At 38.1% G+C, this 21992-nt stretch overlaps 1 protein-coding gene and 1 non-coding gene across 2 annotated transcripts in view; one reads left to right on the forward strand and one right to left on the reverse strand.

The window, feature by feature from the left end:
• Positions 1–21992, reverse strand: part of UBE2V2 (ubiquitin conjugating enzyme E2 V2) — a 229210-nt gene that overhangs the window by 130830 nt on the left and 76388 nt on the right. The window lies entirely within an intron of this gene.
• LOC150004483 (U6 spliceosomal RNA) lies at positions 5713–5819 on the forward strand. The gene has a single exon (XR_016512596.1). It is a non-coding gene; the product is annotated as a U6 spliceosomal RNA (small nuclear RNA).

Below are 21992 nucleotides of genomic sequence, written 5' to 3' on the forward strand. Positions count from 1 at the left end.
CTCCTGTGTTTGTTTGCCTCTGTGTCTTAGGTAGAGCTGTCGCTCCTGTTATGTTTTAGGGAATGGAGCCTTAGGGATTCACCAATATGGGCAACCACGTTGTGGCGCTGTATGTGGGGGAACGGTCTGATAGGGAACATGCCGCTTGCCTAGCACTCGCCCCTTTTCCAGACACTTCTCCCACTTCCATATGGGACAGGTGCCCCTCTAGCTGTTGCCCTGACCATCATTCCCAAAGTGGGTGGGTCTGTGGATGTTCTAGGACTGTGAGGGCCTTTTAAACAAGCAGACTCTGCTGAGAGACCGGCAGTCCCACCTCCACCCCAACCCCTACTAGTTTGCACAGTCAGAAACAATGAGGCTTGATTTTCCCCAGTGCTGGAACGGTGAGCTGTGTGGTCTGGTGAGGATCTGAGAACGCTCCCCAGGTATTCCTCCTGACTTTTTAAAATGTATAACTGTGCTTTCCGCTGGCCTGCCGCTGCTGCCACTGCTGCCACCGCCACACCTCATCCTCTCCACCCCGGTTCTGCCCCTCCTACCTGTCTGGATGAATATTTCTTGTTTATATCTTTCTTTGTTGGACTTCCATGCACCTTGATTATCTGGAACTTCTGGTTGTTTCTAGTTTTGAGGTAGTTGTATTCCTTCTTATTTGTGGAGGGAGACACAGTGTGTTTGTCTACACCTGTGTCTTGGCTGGAAGTTGGAATCTACTTCAGTAAATATTTAATGAGAGCATCTTTTCCCAAATTCAGTAATATGCATTTGCATAAGTGTAATTGATAACATCATTAACTGGACTCATCATCTGATCCTCAATTCATGTTTAATCCTTATTATATGGTATTTCCATAATAACTTCAGATATTTTAGTCAAACTTACACTTTCCAACATCACTTGTAAAAACTAAGATGTCAATTTTAAAAGATTATAAAACTTTCAGACTAGTAACACTGGGCTTGCTTATACTCCTGCTGTTGTGAGAGGTCCTTGGACACTTAATCCTTCAATCTCAACACTGTTTCTTCTGGACAAAGCCATAACCTGGTAAGAAGCTCCTAACTGGAGCACTTCAAATATTGTTCACAGATTCCACTGATAGTATTGAAGTCATTTGTGTCAGCCAGAAAAAGTTGTTTGTATCACCTTAGTGAAGTCACAGCATGCGGCTTTCAGAACTTCACTCATGTTTATAAAAACTTACTTAGCTTATTCCATCCGAACCTCCTGGATCAAGTTTCACTTGAAGGGTCCATACCTAACTATCCTAAAATGTAAATAGCTCAGCAGACTAACAGAGCATAACTGTAGGGACCAATGACCCCTGGGGCTTTCACAGTGCTGACCACCTTTCTCATCCAGGACAACATGGCTAATACTTTTCCCTTGTGGGCCCCTCTGACAGAACAAGCCTATACACCCACAACCTCCCCTCCATAACCCTCACCTCAGCTCTAAGGCATCAAGCTTCTGATATCAATATGTAAATTTATCATGAGGTTTCAATAACTACTTAGATAACAAAAAAATAACACTAGGCCAGATCACTAAGAGCTTAATGTCTAAGTCCTATATTTTGATATTAATGTAAATTTAATAGGGATGAGAGTAAAAGCAGGGGAATGTTGTGTCCATGAACGACTATTCCCTCACTTCATTGCCCCAGAACAATATGTTAATTTTTCAGTGACTTGATTTGTCACTGGATTTGGGATCCGGAGGAGTGAGACCATAAAAAGAATTGGTGAGTAACAAAGCTTTGGACTCACAGCAGCCATTACTGACAAAGAGGCAAATCCACAGATTCATGAACCTGCCTCCCCTTGCCCACCACAGCTGTGGAACTTGATAGAGGCAGCAAGATGCTTCAGCCAGCATAGCATGGATGGCATTAATTGGTAACAAAGAGGCAACACCAGAAGCTCACATGCCCGGAGTCGCATTGCCCACCACATTTGACCATGGATGTGGTCTCCTAAAACAGAGGTGACCCAGACACAGAGTGGAGACTCACCACCCCACAAAAGAGATTTTTCACAAAGCAACCCGACACCACCGATTTTCTAGAGCAGTGGTTCTCAACCTTCCTAATGCCATGACCCTTTAATACAGCTCCTCATGTTGTGGTTACCCTCAACCATAAAATTATTTTCATTGCTACTTCATAACTGTAATTTTGCTACTGCTATGAATCATAATGTAAATATCTGATATGCAGGATATATTTTCATTGTTACAAATTGAACATAATTAAAGCATAGTGATTAATCACAAAAACAATATGTAATTATATGTGTGTTTTCCAATGGTCTTAGGCGACCCCTGTGACAGGGTCGTTCAACCCCCAAAGGGGTCGCGACCCACAGGTTGAGAACCACTGTTCTAGAGGGTCAAGTAATACAAAGAAAACAAAAACTTGTGCCATATCTCCATCTGCTGGAAAACAAAGAACCAGCAAAACAGTACTTAAAGAAGTAGGCAGAGAAACAATCCAGCAAAAACCATTAATAACTAAGGTAACGAGATAGCACAGTAAGAAATTAAAGTCTCCGGGAACCAAACTCAAAGACATGAAAGACTGTGATTTAAATGACAAAGAATTCAGAATTGCAGTACTGAAAAAACTCAAAGAAATACAAGAAAACTCAGAAAGTCGCTTACATGAGCTCAGGAATAAAATTAATGAAGAAAAGCAATACTTTACCAAAGAGATCGAGACTATTCAAAAAGCGGAAATTCTGGAGCTGAAAAACTCAATAAGTGAAAGGAAGAATGCATTAGGGACCATTAGAAATACAGCAGACCAGGTGAAAGAATTAGCAAGCTCCAAGACAGAAACCTAAAATCACGAGGTGGAAAAAGAGAGAGAGCCAAAAGTCTAAAAAATAAAAGAGCTCCAAAGAACTATCTGACTCCATTAGAAAGAGCAACATAAAGATAATGAGTATACCAGAAGGAGAAGAGAATGGAAAGCCTACTCAAAGAAATAACTGATGAGAAATTCTCAAAACTATAGAAAGACATTCAAATACAAAAAGCTAACAGACCAACTAATTATATCTATGCAAAAATACTTCTTCCAAGACACATTATATTAAAACTGTCAAAAGTGAATTACAAAGAATTCTTAAAGCAATCAGGAAGGGAGGAGAGACTGCAACCTACAAGGGAAATCCCATTAGATTATGACTGGATTTTTTCAGTAGAAACCTTAGTGGGATAAAATATACAAATATTGAGAGAAACCAGCATCCAAGAATAATGCACCCAGCAGTTATTCTTTATATATAAATGAGTCCTCATATATCAATTATCAGCCTAAATATAAATGGACTGAACTCACCAATAAAAAGTCACAGAGTAGCAGGAGCCATCTCAGCTCCAAACACAAACAGAGGCTCCAAGTGAAGGGGTGTAAGATGTTACTCCAAGCAAATGGCATCAAGAGAAAAAGGGGTGTAGGCCCACACTTAGATAAAATTGTTTCAAGACAAAAAAAGGTACCAAGGGACAAAGATGGACATTTTATAATGACAAAGTGAATAGTTCATCAAGAACACATAACACTTATTAATATATATGTACCAAACATGGAAGCACAAAAATATATAAAACAATTACTTAAAGAAAGGAAAAGACAAAAATACAATTATAGTCAGAGACTTGAATAACCCCTTACAACAATGGACAGATTATCTAGACAAAATCAATAAAGAAATATCAACCTTAATGGACTTCACTGATATTTATAGAACTTTCCATCCCAAAACAACAGGATACATTTTTTGAAAGTGCACATGGAATGTTCTCAAAAATAGATCATAATTTAGGACACAAAACTACTCAATATATTCAAGAAGAGTGAAATCATACCAAGCACATATTTCTTCCTACCACAATGGTATAAAGAGGGAAATCAATTACAAGAAGAAAGCTGGGAAAATCACAAATATGTGGAGATAAAACAATATGCTCCTAAACAACTATTGGATCAAAGAAGAAAATTTTAAAAGATCAAAAGATAGATACAAATAAAAAAATACAACGTACAAATATTTGGGATGTAAAGTAAAAAATAATACTAACAGGTAAGGTTATAGCATTATAGGCTTCCCTCAAGAAACAAGAAAATGTCAAGGAATTATAAGATGGCAGCAGAGTAGGTGGAAGCTACACTCACATCGTCCCAAGACCAAACTGAAATTACAACTAAATTATAGAACAACCCACTTGAATAACCAACTGAAGACCAGTTGAAGAGAAGTCTTATAACCAAGAATTTAAAGAAGCCATATCCAGGTAGGTAGGAAGTGCAGACATGCAAAAAGGGCTGGACTCACTCCCACAGGTGGTGGCTGAGAATCTGGAGTAATATCTCAGCTGTAGGGGGTACCCCCTGAGAAGTGTGGGGCTTCAATCCCACACCAGGCACCCCAACCCAAAGCACCAAAGCCAGGAAGAGGCACCCACATAACAGCCGGCTGTGAAAGCAGTGGGAATTCTGTCCACCAGGGAGAGACAGGAGTTTGATAGGGACACAAGTGCCCTATTAAAGGAACAATGCACAAAATCTCATTCTCAGCCATTCACCCTGGGCTCTGGTAGAAGGGAAGGTGGAGCAGACTACAGTCATAGGAAAGTCTGAGGTTTGTAGATCTGAAGAGACAGCTGAGGTAAAGCTGCCGGGATCTCTGTGCTGAATCACTCTCCTGCACCACAGACACCATCTTTCTTAGGTGGAGCTCACCCCTTCTTACAGGCATCAGCCTGGTGGGGGAAGCAACAAACCTTCCCTCTGGGATGCGTCACCCACCCTGTAGAGCTTAGACCCTGCTGAGAAGTCACCTGCCTAGACAGGGATGTCTAGGCAGAGTCAGGGGGGTGTCAGTAACTAAGTGGTGTGGTTTTGGGGTGGGGGCCATTCCCCCCACTTTCCCTTGAAACTAGAGCCTCACACTCAGGGGAGATCCCCTAGCCAAACCGCTGGACTCCTGACGGCCCCGCCCTCTCAACTCTTGGTAGCTCTGCCCTGCCAAGATCTGGGAGTAATCTGAGACAGACTGAGAGTGTGGCTACGAAGTGGTGGGTCACACCCTCCCACCTTCCTCAAAACCTGAGCGGACCTTCCCCTCTCCCATTTCCCTACAGCCCCACCCTGCTGCAATCAGTCTCCTGGCAGACTTTAGGACAGACTGAGATATGTAATTCTAGGATGGGAGAAACTTTTCCTTCTTCAGGGAGCCTACGGGAGAAAAAGAAATTGCAGATACAAGATCAATATACAAAAACCAGCTGCAGCAATGAATCATCTGAAAAAAAAAATTAAGAAAACAATCCCATTTAGAAAAGTACCAAAAAGAGTCACATACATAGGTATAAATTTCAAAAAGAAGTGCAAGACTTATACACTTCAAACCACAAAATACTGTTGAAAGAAACTAAAGAAGTAGATAAATAGAAAGTCATCCTATGTTCCTGGAAAAAGATTTAATATTATTAAGATGGCAATACTTCCCAAAGCAACCTATAGATTCAATAAGGTCTCTATCAAAATTTAAACCATTTTTTTTCATATAAATGAAGAAGCTGATCTTAAAATTCATACAGAAATACAGAGGACCCAGAATAGCCAAACTATTTTTAAAAGAACAAAATTGCAAGGCTCACAACTCTTGATTTCAAAACCTACTACAAAACTACAGTAATCAGTGCTCGCTTCGGCAGCACATATACTAAAATTGAAACGATACGGAGAAGATTAGCATGGCCCCTGCGCAAGGATGACACGAAAATTCGTGAAGCGTTCCATATTCTTAAAATTGGAAATCAACCTCAAGGAAAAAACTCAAAAACATTCAAACTCATGGAGAATGAATAACATGCTATTAAATAATGAATGGATTAACAATGACATCAAGGAAGAAATCAAAATGTTCCTAGAAACCAATGATAATGAACACACAACAACCCAAAACCTATGGGATACAGCGAAAGCAGTCCTAAGAGGAAAGTTCATAGCAATACAAGCCTACCTAAAAAAGCTAGAAGAATCTCTAATAAAAAAATTTAACCCTACAGCTACAAGAACTAGAGGAAGAACGACAAGCAAAACCCAGATCAAGTAGAAGGAAGGAAATCATCAAGATCAGAGCAGAATTAAATGACATAGAGTCTAAAGTAACAATTCAAAAGATCAACAAAAGTAGGAGCTGGTTCTTTGAAAAGATAAACAAAATTGACAAGCCTTTAACCAGGCTCATCAAGAAAAAAAGAGAGAGGACCCAAATAAATAAAATTAGAAACGAAAGAGGAGAAATCACAACTGATACAACAGAAATACAAAGGATTATAAGAAATTATTACGAACAACTGTATGGCAAGAAATTTGACAACCTAGAGGAAATGGACAGATTCCTGGAAAACTATAGTCTTCCCAAACTGAATCAAGAAGAAGCAGAAAGTCTGAATAGACCAATAACAGCTAGTGAAATTGAAGCAGTAATCAAAAAACTCCCAACACACAAAAGCCCAGGACCGAATGGCTTCACAAGTGAATTCTACAAAACATTTAGGAAAGAACTAACTCCTATCCTCCTCAGACTATTCCAAAAGATACAAGAAGAGGGAAGACTCCCAAACTCGTTCTATGAAGCCAGCATAACCCTAATTCCAAAACCAGGTCAAGACACAACAAAGAAAGAAAACTACAGGCCAATATCGCTGATGAACATAGATGTTAAAATCCTGAACAAAATATGGGCAAACCGGATCCAGCAACACATTAGAAAGATCATACACCACGATCAAGTAAGATTCATCCCAGGGATGCAAGGATGGTTTAATATTCACAAATCCATAAACGTAATACACCATATAAACAAAATGAAAGACAAAAACTACATGATCATATCAATAGATGCGGAAAAAGCATTTGATAAAGTACAACACCCATTTATGATAAAAACTCTCAGCAAAATGGGAATAGAGGGGGCATACCTCAACATAATAAAGGCCATATATGAGAAACCTGAAGCGAACATCATACTCAATGGGCAAAAACTGAGAGCATTCCCCCTGAGATCAGGAACAAGACAAGGATGTCCGCTCTCTCCACTCCTATTCAACATAGTCTTGGAAGTTCTAGCCACCGCAATCAGACAAGAAAGAGAAATAAAAGGCATCCAAATTGGAAAAGAGGAAGTAAAACTGTCATTATTTACAGATGACATGATAGTGTACATAGAAAATCCTTTAGACTCCACAAAAAAACTACTCAACCTAATAAGTGAATTTGGCAAAATAGCAGGATACAAAGTCAATATTAAGAAATCGAAGGCATTTTTATACACCAACAATAAAAACTCAGAAATAGAAACTGAAAGAAAAATCCCATTTACCATAGCAACAAGAAAAATAAAATACTTAGGAATAAACTTAACCAAGGAGGTAAAAGACCTGTACACAGAAAACTACATAACACTGAAGAAAGAAATTAAAGAAGATACAAATAAATGGAAGCATATACCATGCTCATGGATGGGAAGAATCAACATCATTAAAATGTCCATACTACCCAAAGCAATTTATAGATTCAATGCAATCCCTATTAAAATACCAGCAACATATTTCACAGACCTAGAACAAATACTTCAAAAATTTATATGGAACCAAAAAAGAGCCCGAATAGCCACAGCAATTTTGAGGAAGAACACAGTAGGAGGAATCACAATACCTGATATCAAACTATACTACAAGGCCATGGTAATCAAAACAGTCTGGTACTGGCATAAAAACAGACATATAGATCAATGGAACAGAATAGAGAGCCCAGAAATAAACCCAGGTTCATATGGTCAACTAACATTTGACAAAGGGGGAAAGAACATCAAATGGAGTGAAAAGAGCCTCTTCAACAAATGGTGTTGGGAGAACTGGACAGGGACATGCAAAAAAATGAAACTAGACCAACTCACACCATACACCAGAATAAACTCAAAATGGATCAAAGACTGAAATGTAAGCCATGATACCATAAAAGTCCTAGAGGAAAAAATAGGAAATTTTCAGATATCCCACGTAGCAACATTTTCACTGATATATCTCCTAAGGCAAGGGAAATAAAGGAAAGAATAAACAAATGGGACTACATCAAACTAAAAAGTTTCTGCTCAGTTAAAGAAAACATCAGCAAGATACAAAGGAAACCAACCATATGGGAAAATATATTCGCCAATGACATCTGAGACAAGGGATTGATCTCCAAAATATATAAAGAACTCATACGACTCAACACCAAGAAGACAGACAACCCAATTAAAAAATGGGCAAAGGACCTGAACAAACACTTCTCCGAAGAGGACATACAGAGGGCCCATAGACATATGAAAGTATGCTCAACATCACTAGCCATCAGAAAGATGCAAATAAAAACCACAATGAGATACCACCTCACACCAGTCAGAATGGCCATCATCAACAAATCAACAAACAACTTGTGCTGGAGAGAATGCGGAGAAACGGGAACCCTTGGTGCATTGCTGGTGGCAATGCAGACTGGTGCAGCCACTGTGGAAAACAGTTTGGAATTACCTCAAAAAACTAAAAATGGAACTGCCTTTTGAACCAGCAATTCCATTGCTAGGATTATATCCAAAAAATCCTGAAACACCAATTCAAAAGAACCTATGCACTCCAATGTTCATAGCAGCACTATTTACAATAGCCAAGTGCTGGAAACAACCTAAATGCCCATCTGTAGATGAGTGGGTCAAAAAACTGTGGTACATTTACACAATGGAGTACTATGTAGCAGAAAGAAAGAAGGAACTTCTACCATTTGCAACAACATGGATGGAACTAGAGAGAATTATGCTTAGTGAAATAAGCCAGGCAACAAAAGAAAAATACCTTATGCTGTCACCTATTACAGGAAACTAATGAACAACACAAACAAATGAGCAAAATTGAACCAGAGGTATGTAAACAAGAAGTAGACTAACAGTAACAAGGGGGGAGGGGGGAGGAAGAGAAGGGTGTAAGAAGGGCAAGGGTCAAGTAAAAAAAAAACCAAAACGTATGAATGACCCACAGACATGGGCAACTGAGTGGAGACTGAATGTGGGGGAAGGGAGGGGCAGGGTGCAGGGAAGCAAGAGGGGTAAAAAAGTGAGACAACTGTAATGGAAAAACAAACAAAAAAAATTTTTTTAGTGGTTGAAAAATGAAAATATGAAGAATGGAAATGCCAGTTCAGGGAATATTAGGACAAAGATTTCCCTTCACGTTGTATATTTTTCTCCCTATTTGGTCCCTCCAGAGTTTGGCATTCTAAACAAGTAAGTAATGACATAAGTTCCTTTGCATAGAACTAATAAGACCAGTTGTTAATAGAGGTTACTTTCTTTTTTTTTTTTTTTTGACCAAGTCTTTGACTGGAATGTCAAGCCTAAAGGAAACATACTTGGGCTCAGGTTGTTACCAAAAAGCCCTGAGGAACTGGGAATGACTTTCAAAGGTAATAAAAGCCCGTGAGATAAAAGGCCTGGTACCATGGTTGGGTGTGCGGTCCACAGCAATCTTTCCAGGGAAGGAATGAAGGTTGTTTTCCTGAAAGATGGCTAGAAGGGACCTTAAGGCACAATGAAAAACCAGAAAGACTTGGAAAAAACAGGTGTGTACAGGCAAGGATGAATGCCAGATATGTGGCTCAGCTTCTGTGCCCTGAAGAACAGACTGAGGGTCACCCCAAATATTCCTTGGGTAAGTTCCAGCAAAGCAGAACTAAAGATCATAAGTGATCATTTGCTGCTCTTGTTATGTTTATGCAAGTGAACAGGATAAATTAAAAATGGACTTAATGTAGTCCCTTTAAAGACAAGGAGGGTAACCTTAGGGAGAAAAATCATTATTCAAGGAAAATCACAATGATCAGTAGTAGAGTATAAAATAGGGCAACTAACCGTCTTAAAAGTTTCTTCTCATTTAAAATATGGTTTCACTTGAAAATTAAACCATGTCTATGATATCATCAAAGATATTCAAGTTGCAGGCAAATAGAATTTCAAGTGCCTTGCAACTGGGTGTCTTCCCAATAAGACAGTCTTACAGATTTAGAGACTTGGTTGTGGGTTATGTTACATAAATTAACATGTGTTTTCTGTTTTCAAAGGACATAAGCCTATGATCGCATTACCTGAGTGATTGTCTGTACGCATAAGCCTCACTTAATCCTCTCTGCAGCGCTGCCTCCTGAGACTCAACGGTTTGGCTGAACTAAATGGCTGGAACACAACAAGGATGCCAGCCTGTTAAACCAAGCATGCCGTTGACCGGAGACAGCCAAGTGACCTGGAGTCTGCACTATCCTTCCCCATGTGGGAAGGCCACCCTCCCCTCCACACCCCCACTCTTATTAGGGTTTTCTGGACCCAAGGGTAGGTAGGACGACGACCATGTCCAGCTTGAAGCAGCTAGAGGAGCTTGAGACCTTCGCCCATTGTCCTTTACAAGATTACAAAGGGTCCTAATATTTGAGAGGGGGGGGATAGTTATTTTTTACGAACCAGGGGTTTGGACTTGGGGGGGATTGCTGGGGGAGGGAGATGCTGGGTGGAGGGGAGCAAAGGGGAGAAAATTGGAACTGCTGTAACAATATAATCAATAAAAAACATTAAAAAAAAGAAAAAAAATGAAAAAAAAAAACTACAGTAATCAAGAGTGTAGTACTGGTGGCAGTGAGGCTAGATTTATAGATCAATGAAATAGAATTGAAAATCTGGAGAGAAACAAATCCAGAAGGATGCCAACAACTGGCACTGAGATAACTGGATATCCACAGGCAAAAGATTAAATTTGGACCAATCCTTCACACCATATACAAAAAATAACTCAAAATAGATCAAAGACCTAAATGTGAAAGCTAAAAGTATAAATTCTTAGAGAACAACATAGATGTAAATCTGTGTTATTGTACCAGTCAGAACAGATGATAAATGATAGCTGACAATAAATAGACAGAATTGACATATATAAACATATAGATTTATTTTTAATTTTAATTTTTATTAATTTTATAGATTATATTGTCACAATAGTTCCAATTTTTACCCTTTGCTCCCCCCTGCCCAGCACCCCCCCTCCCCCAGCAATCCCTCCCTTCCCCAGTCCATGTCCATGGGTCATGCATGCAATCTCTCTAGTTTCTCCCTTTCCTATGTTATTTTAGAATTAATTCATTGATTTTTTTATAACAATAAAAAAAGTAGCACCTCCCCCCCACCCCCAGACTTCAGACCCTTTATAATCTTATAGAGGACAGTGGGCGATGGTCTCCTGCTCTTCTAGCTGCTTCAAGCTGGGTGTGGTCATCGTCCTACCTACCCTTGGGTCCACTATTCCGTAATAAGAGTGGGGATGTGGGGGGGAGGGTGGCCTTCCCATATGGGTAAGGTTCTTGCAGACTCCAGGTCAGTTGGCTGTTCCCGGACAATGGTGTGCTTGGTTTAACAGGCTGACATCCTTGTTGTATTCTGGGGGCAACAGATTTGGCAACAGGGTTAGAAGGCATCATTCAGTCCATAACCACTATATGACAAAAGGCAGGTATTAATTTTTCAATGTCCCCAATTAGGGAAAAAAGAAGGGCTTCTTTGGAGGAAGGTGTGCCAGGCACATCATTATCTGTCCAGAACCCTTTTGTCCACTATATTTACCTTGGGCTGAGGGAAATATTTTAGGTTTCCCCCCTCTTAGACTTTTGGGTCTTTTACAGACAGATTTACTTTTAAGGAATTGGCTTAAGTGATTGTGAGTACTGACTAATCTGAAATGTGTAGGGCAGGCTGGCACACCAGAAATTCACGCAGGACTGATGCTAGTCTTTTTTTAAAAAATATACTTGATTATGTTGTTACAATAGTTCCAATTTTTTTCCCCTTTGCTCCCCTCTGCCCAGTACCCCGCTTCCCTCCAGCAATCCAATCCCCCTTACTTCATGTCCATGGGTTGTGCATATAAGTTCTTTGGCTTCACCCTTTCCTGTATTATTCTTAACTTCCCATATTTTGTACCAACCGGTTATGCTTCTTAATCCCTGCAGCATTTCCCCATTTTCCCCTCCCCCCTCCCAGCTGATCCCCATACCTATGATCCTGTTCCTATTCTGGTTTGCTTAGTTGGATTTTGTTTTTATTTTTTAGATTCAGTTGTTGATAGTTGTGAGTTTGCTGTCATTTTAATGTTCATAGTGTTGATCTTTCTCTTAAGTAAGTCCCTTTGACATTTCATATAATAATGGCTTGGTGATGATGAACACCTTTAGCTTTACCTTGTCTGGGAAGCACTTCATCTGCCCTTTCATTCCAAATGATAGCTTTGCTGGATAAAGTAATCCTGATTTCAGGTTGTCTTTCATCACATTAAATACTTCTTGACAGTCTCTTCCTGCCTGCAAAGTGTCCTCTGAGAAATCAGCTGATACAGTCATTTTATTTAAATCCTCACCTGAAGATATGATTTTACTTATTCTAGAGAGAGAGGAAGAGTGAGAGAGTAAAACATTGCCTTTTGTATGCACCCTAACCAGGGACTAGACCAGGGATTGAACCCACCACCTAGGTATGTGGCCTGACTGGGAATCAAACCTGCACCCTTTTGTTGCATAGGACAGTGCTCCAACCAACTGAGCCACCTAGTCAGGGCAGTGCTGCAGTCTTGGAGCAGAATTTCTTCTTATTCAGGAAGCCTTAGTTTTTGCTTTTAAGGCCTTCAACTAATTGGATGAGGTCTAATCATATTACTGAGGTTTATCTTTACTTAAAGTCAGTTGATTGCAGATGTTAATCACACCTACAAAATGTCTGCAAAGAAACACTCAGGTTAGAATTTGATTAAGTAACTGGATACTATAGCCTAGCGATGTTGACACATAAAACTAACAATCACAATGACCGTAAACTAAGCAATGACTTCCTAGATATAAAAAAGTACAAATAATCAAAAAGTAAAGTTGAATAACATCAAAATTTGAAGCTTTTAAACCCTGGCTGCTGTGGCTCAGTGGATTGAGCATTGGCCTGTGAGCCAGGTGTTGCTGGTTTGATTCCCAATCAGGGTACATGACTAGGTTGCATGTCAGGTCCCCAGTTGGGGGCGTGAGTGAGAGGCAACCACACAGTGATGTTTGTTTCTCTCCTTCTCTTTCTCCTTTCCCCTCTCTCTAAAAATAAAAAAAATAAACAAATAAAAAATTTTTTAAAAAATTTAAAGCTTTTGTGCATCAAAGAATACTACCAAGAAAATGAAAAAAAAAAAAATCCAAAGAATTAGAAGGAAATATTTGCAAACCATATATCTGATAAGGATCTAGTACGCTTACAACTAAACAATAAAATTACAAATAACCTAATTTTGAAAATGGGCAAAGAATTTGAATTTATAGTTCTCTATAAGCACACATACAGAGAGACAGCAAGTGATCATGTATAAAGATGTTCAGCATCAGTAGTGATTAGGAAAATCCACGATACCACTTTACAGTAGGATGGCTAGAATCAAAGGGAAACAATACATGTTGATGAGAGTGTGGAGAAACTGGAGCCCTCATACATTCCTCAAGTGATTTAAACATAGAAATAACATATGACTCAGCAATTCCACTCCTAGGTATTCACCCAAGCGAAATGAAAACATTTATGCCCACAGATAGCTAAAAGACATATGAAAGGATGCTCAACATCACTAATCATCAAGAGAGATGCAAATTAAAACCACATTGAGATATCACCTCACACCTGTCAGAATGGCCATCATCGATAAACCAACAATGTGTTGGTGAAGATGTGGAGAAAGGAGAACCCTAGTGCACTGTTGGTGGGAATTCAGACTGGTGCAGCCACTGTGGAAAGCAGTATAGAGATATCTTAAAAAATTAAAAGTGGAACTGTCTCACAACTCAGCGATTCCACTTCTGGGAATAGGTCCAAAGAAAGCCAAGACACTAATTCGAAAGACTATATGGACTCCTATGTTCACTGCAGTATTATTTACAACAGCCAAGATTTGGAAGGAGCCCAAGTGTCCACAAGAATATGAATGTATAAAAAAACTGTGACACATTTACACAATGGAATGCTACTCAGCTGTAAAAAAAAAGACAAGACATAAGAGTAAAGAAAGAAAAGAGAAAAAAAAGGAAGAAATCTATCCCTTTCCAACAGCATGGATGGACCTGGAGAGCATTATACTGAGTGAAATAAGCCAGTCAGAAAAAGAGAAGTACCATATGATTTCACTCACATGTGGAATCTAATGAGCAAAATAAAGTAACGAACAAAATAAACTCACAAACAAAATAGGAAAGGACTCATAGAGAACAGACTGACAGCTCTCAGAGGGGATGGGGTTGTGGTGCTGAATATAAAAGGTGAAGAAATAAGGAAAAAGAAACCTCATAGTCACAGACAACAGCCTGGTGACTACCAGAGGGAAAGGTGGGTGGGAGGAGGTAAGAGAGGGTATGGGGGGATAAATTGTGATGGAAGGAAACTTGACTTGGTGTGATGAACACACAATATATGATTGATGTAGTATAGAATTGGGAACTTGAAACCTATGTGATTTTATTAACCAATGTCACTGCAATAAATTCAACTTAAAAAACGTATCCACATAGAAACATGTACAAGAAGTTTATAACAGCATTATTTATAATAGCCAAAAGATGTAAACAATCCAAATGTCCATCATTCTTGAATGTTCTGGAATTAAGATAGCGGCGATGGTTGCAAAATGTTATGGATATACAGTAAACTTCTAAATTGTACACTTTAAAATGGTATGTAATATACATCTCGATTTAGAAAATAAAAATTAAAAGTTCATGGAAATGTAGGTATAACAGAACTTGATCTCCCAGCTATCCTGGGCTTGGGCCCAGCACTCCCAGGACTGGAACGAAGAGGGCTTCGCGCAGCAGCCTAGCAACACTGCAGCGCTGTCCAGCGTGGCTTCAGCTCCAGGAGTCGCTGGGCGCACAGATTATTCATGCTTAGGAGGGGATTCGATCAGGTTGTTGGTCACCATCCTCTACTAAAGAGCCCTGTTTGGGAGCATTTCATACCAAGTTAGCTCAAAGGTAGACTAGTTTCCTCTGTGTGTCCAATGTTGGTACAACATATCCAAAGGGGAACTGTCCCACCTCTACATGATTACTTTGTGAATTATGTCAAAAATTTAGGCCCTAGCTGGGAAGCTCAATTAGCTGGAGTGTTGTCCCAATACACCAAGTTTGTGGGCTCAATCCCCATTCAGGGCACATACAAGAATAAACCAATGAATGTATAAATAAGTTAAACAACAAATTCTTGTTTCTCTCTCGCTCCCTTCCTCTCTCCCTAAAATCATTTTTTTTTAATGTTTTTGAAGTCTATATTTCTGGTGGGCCAGTGAGGTGTGTGCCAATACCAACATTGAACAAATGGATAAATTAATCAACAATTTGTAACTTGTGTTAGCACAAAAAACATGCAAGCAACCATAAATATATTAATAGCTCACAGACAACGGAAAAGCTGAGAGTAAATCTGGGAATCAGAGGAAACAGGATCCAGACTTGAAAACAACCACTGTACTGTCTGTACATCGCTTATGTCCATGTCTTGGGGCAGCTTGTCCTCTCAGGCTGGTTTCACCCTCACAGTAAGAATTATGATCCACAACACCTTCTCTTCCTTGTATCACACATATCTGCCTCCATAGGGGAAAATGGCCCATGTCCACTCTTCAAACCAATGGAAAGAGGCAAATAATTGTTGTCTATCACACTGCTTTCCAAATTTGTTTCAAGTTATACATAACATTAAAATTTCAATCCATGCTAGAACATAACTATTTGAAAACTGAGCTGATGAAAAAGTTCTGGAAGATATTGTGAGGTTTTTATTTGCCCCTTGACTCTTTGCTTACAGTTCATATTTTTTAAGTATGCTTGATAACACTGGGCATAATTTGCAATGATGAAAATATTTTCTGAAACAAAGATGGCTCTTGCTGTCACTATTCCCCATCTTTGATTCTAGCAAGATCCACCTTTAACATAGCTGACTCTTGGCAGAACACACGCCATCAAACTCAGTGCTAATCAAATACTTAAAGCCATCATTTTTACATGAGAAATTTTTCTTTAAAATGTCTCAGAATTAGAGAATAGTCATATTCACCCAAAAGTGCTAATAGGGAGGCCTTAGACAAAATAATAGTATACCCTCAGGAAAAAAAAAAATGTCTGTAGTGCTTGGAACGTATTATGAGGCTTTCTCCCTAATCTCACAACATATGTAGCTAAAGTTAAAAACTAGAAAAAAAGGAATAAAAATAAAGATGATTCAATAGACAACATTAATGATAACCTTGAAATCACACTCAACTACATAGTAACTTATTAAATTGACAAATATCTATTAAGTATCATGTATTAATTTATCCTGGTCATTTAAAAATATGTGACAAATATATATTGTTTTAAAAATAAAACCTCAACAGTTCTAGTAGTAATGAGAAGTAAGGAGATTCCACTGTTCACTTTTCCCTCTTCCACTGCAAGCTGGCATTTCTATGACATTGTCCAGCAGTTTGCTTACCTATCACTTTCACTCAATGGTTATGTCAACACCAGATGGGCAAAGCTGGCAATGAGAATGGGCAGCACATTCCACACTACTGAGGACACCACTGGGAATTAGAAATACAGAAACTAGGGTCCCATCCCAGACATACTGAATTAAAATCTAACATTTAACAAACCCCAGGAATGCCATTAAAGCCTGAGAAGCACTGGTCTATGCCACTGAATTAAATCCTTTGAAAAGACAAAGGTAGACTAACATGCAAATAAAACTATCATTCTCTGTGACCCCACAAAACCAGCAGTTTGATACAGAGTAAAGCATTCTGTGCTGCTTAAAAAACACATTGTGACTGAAAAATCAAAGAATGTAGCACTGAAGGTGTCTCAAAACTTGTCTACTCCGATTTCCTTTTGTAGATGAGAAAATGATAGCAGGGAATATGTGGGCTGTCCAAAGTCTAATCATTTTATCTTTAGAGACAATACAACCCTTTAATAATTACACTTATCAAACACCAGGGATGATGAGCAAATCAGTATTTAGGTATGGTTTGTATTCACTTAAAAATATATACTATCAATTTTAACACTTGTAGCTGTTCAAGAACTTTAGAAATTTAGTCCCAAGAGGGTGGGTGCTCCTTCTGAATGCTCCCCAAATACCAGTACTTCACCCCTCTTTAGTCACGGGATAAATTGCCTATTAGCCTATCACCAAACCCCACTAGATTATCACCCATGAGAAGAAGCTATGTGACACCAGATACATATCTGGTGGACTACAGAAACCTAACATACTTTTTGTTAAATTAATGAATTAATGTAACCAACCAAATGAAATTAACTGACCAAAATCACATAACTGTTATTGATGAAACCAGGATTAAAAGCAAGTCTTTTAACACATGGCAGAGAATTAGCAAATCATAACTTAATCCATATTTTTTGACTAGATAAAAACCGATTGAATAAACATTTACTGAGAGCCTAGCCTGTCCAGGAACTAGGTTACACACAACCCATGGAAGGCAAGAATGAGTAAAACAAAAGCCCTACTCTTGATATTTGCCAGGACACAAGACATACTGACTTTACTAGAAGTAGAAACTCTATAGACTTTTTGGGGGGACAGGGTGTTCCTCATCTTACTTCAATGTAATCGTTCGAAAGTGAGAATGATTCATGGCACAGGCAAGCTTAAAATGCAATCTCCCTTTCATAATCAGTCATGTTTATTAGCATATATGTTTACTTTATGTAGATGGCATATATCAAGTTTTCTATTGGAATGCGGTGAAACAGTGTAAGCTTTTCATCTGAGGCTTTGCGAGCTTCTTCTATATGACAAACAAGTTACCTCTTTCCAGTGGTTTTTGTCCTAAAGACCTGCCACTGGTGCCAAAGCAACTTGCACGCATCTACAGGCACTGAGCCACTGAGCCAGGGTAGGGAGGGAGGAAGGAATCCCTGGGCAGCATTGGGGTGCCAAGCATGCCAGCACTTAATAACATCCAGAAGCCTGTCTGTTTATCTTCAACCATGAGCAGAAAATAACTTCAGAGCACTAGTGACTTAATGAACTACTATATAACCTCTTAGAAAATCAGCACATAATTTACATAGGAGTTCATACAATGCAAATATATGAACATAATTGAAGACGGACTATTCTTAGATTAATATTTTAAAATACTACCATTTATTGATCAATCAGTCTGCATCCATATTATTTCATGAAACCAAAACTCTGGTTGGGTAAGCTGGCCATTACAGAAGAAACTGAGGCATTACAGGAGTGACTGACCCAAAGTCATAGGATATGGGACAAAATGGTAATTGTCCCAAGATTCACACTGGTTTCCTCTCTGCTGCTCTTCATTTATCATTACTATACAGTTAAGCTTAGAACCTTAGTGCTAATGGGCAATTAAGCTCTATCAGTAAGAAGGAGTACCAGATGAGGCACCCAGAGACTTGATCATCCATTCAATAACCAAGAGTTGACCATAATTTATATTTACCTGTAATCGTCAATGTTATCATCTACATTCATACAGTAAATGAGTTGCATGTCACAAGGACTTAATACATGGAGGGCTTCAAAACAAGCACCGCAATGTGTTGGTAAAGTAGAATTTTCATCTCATAAAAAGTTACCCAATTTCTGGCAGTTGTGATTTCAATAATTTTTAATTCAAATAAGTTATTTTAACATTTCTTTGTAGCCTAATACACTTTCAAAAAGTGGCATTTTTAATATTAAATAAGAAACCATCCAATTTTGGGGTTTAGTTTCAAAAATATACTTTGGAGATTGCATTTTTTATTTCAAAGACTATAATTAAAATTTTCAAGTAAATTTATAAACAATTTTACAACTTTATTACTGTGATGGCACTACCACCCATAGCTAAATGCTTAGACATCAAATCTCAGGAGCAAGCACAGCCAAAAATATAAACACACGAAGACAGTTATCAAAGAGGGCAACAGTGATAGTCTGAGAAAAAGACCTGCAAATCAAGAGTGATGAAGAAGTTAGGAGAATACCCAGGTTAATGAAGGGAACAGGAATAAACATTAGCTGAGGTGGTAAACAAAGGGTACAGGAATAGAAAAGAGTTAGCACAGCAAATGGTTCAAGCTGGTGAAGCAATCTCTCTAGAATATCCTTCAAAATCTTGGTTAGTGATTAATTTCAAAGGAAATAAAGGGATCACACCCAAGATAATGGGGAAAAGAAAACTGAAAAAGCTTAAGGGAGTTTAAAGGAAGGATCCGCTCAACAGGAACAATAGAATTTGTCACAAAATTAGAGTTTACCACAAGCTGAAGGAAAGAAATATGAAGAGAGATTACATCTAAGGGAGATGCACAGAAAATGATGGCACAAGAGTCACAGAGAACAAGAGGCCACTTTTGACTGCAGTTTATTTTCTAAACCAATAAATGTATTCAGCACCCCTTACTACTGAGCTTGGGGAGTCACACCATTTAGCTTTACAGTATCATTGATTTAAATGGGTTACCCTAGTTTAAAATGTTATTGATACATTGTTATCTACCATCAACATAGGTCATTTTTGTTCCTATACAAGGTAACAACTGTAGCACAATGAATATAATTGCAATTCTTCATAATCAAGAGTTTAAGACAATCGTGGTCACAAAGTAGAATTAAAACATTAAGAAGTTTTTCTCTGCAGTTACTGACCCTGGATAATAAAAAAGAACAGAGGTGAACTTATAATTTAATTGTATTCCTACTAAATGAAGATTAGATAATGTAAAAAATATATTTTCGTAGTAGTCTGGCAAGATAAAAAAGGTAGGAAAAATTGAGGTCTAGCAGCATAACACAGTATAGGCACAGCCAAAATAGACACAGATTCAGAGATAGAGAGCAAGCTGACAGCTCTGGGGAAGCGGGGGGTGGTTAAAAGGGGTGTGGGGTTGGAGGGATCAAGCAAAATAGAAAAAATAAAGAGAACTAATAGACCCAGACAACAGTGTGTTGATTGCAGGGAGGGGAGAGTTTAGGAGGGATAAATGGTAATGGAAAAAAAATGACAATAAAAAAAGAAAGAAAGAAAAAAGCCAAGAAGAGGCAACAATATTTATATTTCAAGCAGAAATTAATTCAATAAAACATCCTCAATATTATTTCACATTTTAATTACTGTGCACTGTGTAATCTTTTTAATTTTATAAGGGCTAAGAGCATAAGTTTATACATTTGCATTAATACAGTTTTATGCATTAGGCCCTGGCTGGTGTGGCTCAGTGGAGTGAGCACTGGCCTGTGAACCAAAAAGTCACCAGTTTGATCCCAGTCAGGGCACATGCCTGGGTTGCAGGCCAAGTCCCCCACTGGGGGCGCACAAAATGCAACCACACATTGATGTTTCTCTCCCTCTGCCTTCTCCCTCCTTTCCCCTCTCTCTAAAAATAAATAAAATCTTTTTAAAAAAAGTTTTATGCTTTAAATAATGTTTTAACAAAAATAATTAAAACAATACTGAATCCACAAGATTTTTTTCTTTAAATAAATTCATACATTACTCAATTAAGAAAGTCAGACAATTAGCGCTGGCTGGTTTGGCTCAGTGGAGTGAGTGTTGGCCTGTGAACTGAAAAGTTGCTAGTTTGATTCCCAGTCAAGGTATGTGCCTGGGTTGTAGGCCACGTTCACAAGCTGGGTGTGAGCTAGAGGCAACTGATTGATGTCTTCTTCCCTCCCTTTCCCTCTGTCAAAAAAAATTAATAAATACAATATTTTTTTTAAAAAGAAAGTCAAGTAATTATTTTACTTTTCTTGTGAACTAAATTATTGTCACTTGAATATTAAGATAATTGAAGAAAAATCTATTACACACTTCAAATGTTTTATAGCAATTAGAATTATACATTTTTTAAATTATAGCAATAGAAAGATCACTTATAATCATGGATATAATCTGGACATCTGACCATCATTACTTATTTGGCCAAAATGGCTTAAGCAGAGCTAAAGCAATACATTTCTGTTTTGTCAGTTATCAATAGTGAAGAAAATCTACTTTGGATTAAGCGCTGATAAAACTATAAAAGCTATAAAATCCCACCCCTGTTTAAAAAAACATTCATAATTACCATGCTTATTAACTGTAAAATGATGTGTCTTTTTACCCCAAATTATAACTTTAAGTACTGCATCAACTTTAACTACATTTTATTATGAAGAAGTTCTTTTAAAATCTCACATCACATTACTTTGTAAAGTTATCCATTGTGAAAAGCCTGTTTTTAAAAAAACTATTATATTAGAAGAAGGAAAGCTGTACACTCAATTGTTAACAGTGTTTCCTTATAATATTTGAATAATATATTTTTCAAATGACTCAACTACTGAACTGAACAAGCAACTATAAGTTTTCACTCTCAATCAGTTCAATGATTTGCTTTCTTATTGGCCACAGTTTCCTCATTACTGTTGGTTTCTTAGTGCCATTAGTCCTCCTTTGGAGATTAGAATATTAACTTTAGTTTTGTGTAATCTTTTGGCTGCCAACATTTCTAGATTAATTTAAAGTAACTGCTCACTAAACAAAGACAACATACAAATTCAAATAGTAAGTCTGCATTTGGCAGCAAATGGACCACAGTACTTGGTACTTGGTCAGTTGATTCATTCGAGAAAGGATGATTCCTGGAATCTTTCTAAATTAAGGTGAGATCTATCTGACTTTTATTGTTAATTTCATAAATGAACTTGCCAAAATTTTTTAAAAATCTTATAGACTACATGTAAAATATGATAGAGCAAAACCTTAGGAATTTTTCTGGATGAGTTACCCTCCTAAGAATTTAAATACCATAGCAACC

The sequence above is a fragment of the Furipterus horrens genome, unplaced genomic scaffold, assembly GCF_987537825.1.
Source record: "Furipterus horrens unplaced genomic scaffold, mFurHor1.1.pri manual_scaffold_7, whole genome shotgun sequence".
In the NCBI taxonomy this organism is placed as follows: domain Eukaryota; kingdom Metazoa; phylum Chordata; class Mammalia; order Chiroptera; family Furipteridae; genus Furipterus; species Furipterus horrens.